The sequence below is a fragment of the Mus caroli genome, chromosome 5 (assembly GCF_900094665.2).
Source record: "Mus caroli chromosome 5, CAROLI_EIJ_v1.1, whole genome shotgun sequence".
Classification (NCBI taxonomy): Eukaryota; Metazoa; Chordata; class Mammalia; order Rodentia; family Muridae; genus Mus; species Mus caroli.
In genome coordinates this window covers 60810605-60814459 of record NC_034574.1, presented here as the reverse complement: position 1 = coordinate 60814459, position 3855 = coordinate 60810605, and the positions used below count along the sequence as shown (strand labels likewise).

General features: G+C 43.6%; 1 pseudogene; it reads right to left on the bottom strand.

Annotated features, from left to right (window-relative positions):
* Window positions 1–484: 484 nt before the first annotated feature.
* LOC110294765 lies at window positions 485–937 on the bottom strand (annotated as a pseudogene).
* Window positions 938–3855: the final 2918 nt, after the last annotated feature.

The window sequence follows — 3855 nt, the reverse complement described above, 5'->3', positions numbered from 1 at the left end:
ACTATGGAGGAAGGTGGCGGAAGATGGCTTTCAGGGGAGGCTGTCCCAACTTCCAGGAGCCTCCAGGACATAGTGGCACTCCTTAGGACATGGTTCTGTGGCAGACAAAGTATGAAGAGACCCCACTCTGCCTGGGCCCCTAGGAAAGCACTGTGCTCTGAAGGCAAAGGGCAGGCGGTCAGGGGGCAGACTGGGCCCCTCTAGAGTGTCCCAGTGAGTAGTGGCACCACTTGAGGACAAGTACGGGGGGCTGCATGGCTTGGTTCCCCAGACAGATTCTAGTGTAACCAGGAAGACTGTAGATCATAACAGTGGTTGCTGATTTAGCATCAAAGGTGTGGTACTGTCAAGGCCGCAATGGCTAAAAGTGGCACCAACGTGCTGCAGCCACAGAGGTGGGTGTCAACACGTGTGTGAACACAGGATGTTCCGTGAGTGCCTTAGCCAAGAGCTCAGAACTTCACAGGAAGATCACTCTGTGAGGCAAGCTTCTCTTGGACAGGGTCTTCCATGGAGTCTTCGAGGCACTTACATAGCATATTTCTGTGTCCACTCTCTTGCTAGTCTGTTGTACTTCTCTCTGTCAGCCTTGTAAATGTGGGGCTATTTCTGGCACGAGTGGGTCATCAGGGTTGGGGTCGCAGAGCAGAGAGCAGATAGACAGGAGAACTTTAGACACAGTCAGTGCTGGGGACCACTGTGACCTCAGGATGTCCAGGCAAATGCTGCCATTGCTGTTGATATTAGGGTGATAGATCCTGGTAGTGAAAGCAACCTATAGGGGCTTGGAAGGATAATCTGTAGGGAAGTGGATGGTCAGGAAAAAAGCACCTCCTTGGTGCTGTCATTAGTCATCACCCACAGGTCCCGCAGAACCTTGAGCAGGGGGATCCCTCTGTAAGTCAACCAGTTCCTTCTGGATCCGTTTTAGAGCCATACTCCCGCTGCTCGTGCCCCACTGGCCCTGCGGCCGTCTGGGCCACAACGCTGCACGCCGGAAGCCAAGGCTTCCCATTCTTATGCCGATTTGTGTAACTCAACTTATGAAGCTGGAATTTGTTCTTTTTCTCTTTTCTTTTACCAACATCTGTTGGAAATGTGGAGTTACCCATCTGGGTGACTCAAGAAGAGTCTGTAGTAATCCCCAGAAGTTGTTAGCAAGAACGGCTGGATGAACACATCCTACCAGATGTGGTGTCGTTTTTCCATGAAATATTTTTAGAGAACTTTGTAGGGATTGTTGCTTCTAGGCACTGAGTGGATAGTCAGGTAATAATTTCAGACAGTCATGACATCACTTTAAAATGTCCCCATTGTAATAGAAAGAAATACGCAAGAAAGTATTCCATGTCTTCTTTGGATCATTCCTTTTAGGGCCCCTGTAACAAATTTTATTTTTTTTAAATCAAATACATCAAAATTGCTAATGGCTTCTCCATGTCTTCCTTCTGAAGGCGGCGATTTCATCCCTGTTCCTTTACTCATGTCACTAAATCCACATCACAGTGAAAAGTTAACATTAGCGACTTGCTCCTGATAGTCTTTTATCTTTATAATTAAATATTTCACATCTTTATTGTTTCCTTTGATTCTGATTAAAATGCAAAGATTCGCATGGAGAGATGTTCTGCCCCTTCAGCTCTGCAAAAAGCAGCATGGAAAATTGCAGTGGGCATTGTTTTGATTTTCAAGTCTTTGGGAAATGTCTTGACAATGGAACTTTCCCACTGATAAAAACCCAGCATGCGGTGGGGAAACATTAGTATTCTTCAGAGAGCAGGCGGGCATCTGTATCAGAAATCTATGTTTGAATAGGACCAACTTTGTCTTCAATAAAAGTCGCGAGATTAGTTCGCTGTCTTCACTCATATTATAGAAATGTACAAATTTTGAATAATTTTACAATAACAATTTCTACATCAGTTGAAAAATCTGTTGAATTATTAATAGGACCCCGGGAAATGTGTGCCACATGTCTGACCCCCAGCACCATCCTGATATTGCCGTTATTGGGAAAGAATCACAAAGATAGTATTGAACGAAGTATTGGGCAACCTGCTGACAAGATGACCAGGCTGATGCTTACGCTGGAGGAAGGACACTCATATGACTAGTCACGTGGGTCATGCAGAAGCAGGGGTCCTTCAAAAATGCTCTTTGATCTCAATGTTTTCACTAAAATATCTTACTGATCATAGTCAGCGTCGTCATGGCCATGGTCGTCATCCTCTTCCTCATCTTCATTATCACCACCACCACCACCATCATCGTCATCATCATGAAATGCTAGAAAGGTGGTGAAGCACAAGTGGCCAAGCAAACAGAATCTGGGATGAGATTTCTGAGGTTAAACCACAGGGAGTAGTGACACACGCCTTTAATCCCTGCGTTCGGGAGGCAGAGGCAAGAGCGGCTCTGTAAATTCAAGGTCAGCCAGGACTACAGAGCAAGTTCCAGGACAGCCAGGGTTATACAGAGAAACCCTGTCTCGAAAAAATAGAAATAAATAAATAAATATTTTTTAAAAAAATAAATCATAGTTCTAGCCACTGACTGGACAGGAGAGGCCAGCCCAGTTACTTTCTTGTACTGTGTGGCTCAGTTTCTTTATCATGGATGGGTAAACATCCAGTCTTGAAAAGATTATTATTCGAATTAAATGAATTAATACTTGCACAATGCCTAGCACAGTAAGCACTATTAAACATTTCTAAAATGCATTTACAGCTAGAACGTGTACCTAACATCAAATGTTACGGACAATATACTATAATTTCCTTGAGAAATAATTTTTTCCAAGTTTTGTTTTGTACCTGTCTTGCTGCTTTTATTTGCTTGCTTGCTTTTGTTTTTGTTTTTGTTTTTGTTTTTATGAGACAGGGTCTTGATATGTAGTCCAGGGTAGCCTTGAACTCACTATATACTCCAAACTATCTGCAAACTTGTAGTGATCCTCCTGCCTCAGCTTCTTACATGCTAGGATTAGTACAAGTTGCAACACTTGAATAGATGTTGTTAGTCTTTTTTTGTTTGTGATGATGATAATTTGGATGTAAACAATATCAAAATTAGCCTCTATGTGCAGTCCAAGTCTGGAATTATGATTGTGCCTTAGGCTATGAAAAGCAACAATTTTCATTCAGAATGCCATGTCAGCAGAATGACATGGTTTGTAAGCTTAAGCGCATGCTAGTCACAGTAGCCCCAAGGAAGATTTGCTCAGAGACTTGGGAAAGTTGAACTTCAATAAATACAAAGAAGACAAGATGGGGTAACATCTGTTTAATAAGGATAGCTCCCTTGTCTTTGTGCGGGAGGTGCCCCTGGTGACCTCCGCATTGTGTCCAGAATTAACCATAGGATAAGTCAGCTTTTGAGAGAAGGACCCAGTGCTGTCTGTCTGTCTGTCTGTCCCACAGAAATCACTCTTCAGCTCCAGCATTGCACCACACTGCAGCCATGCCTGTTGTAGCTTCCACAAAGCGCCAAGAAGGGCTCTTGTTTTCTCCAGCATCTATGAAGGCAGGAAGCAATCTGCAGCCCGCAGCCATACACAGCTGAGTACCTGATGTTTTACGTTTGTTTGTTTCTTTGGGGGTGTTTGGGTTTTTTTTAGTTGCCCACAAATTCAGATTGTCTTTTTTTTTAATGTTTAGAAAAATAACATAGTAATAACATGTGCAACAGCTGAAAATTTCTGATATTCGCACTCTATCCACATACGGCTTGACTGGAACTCGGTCGGGTGTAGGAGAGAATTCTAGGACAATATAACCCTATCCTGATGTGCAAGTTCTCCATGTCTCCCCGCACCTAAAGCACAGATGACAGATGTCACTCTTGTCACTCCAGCAC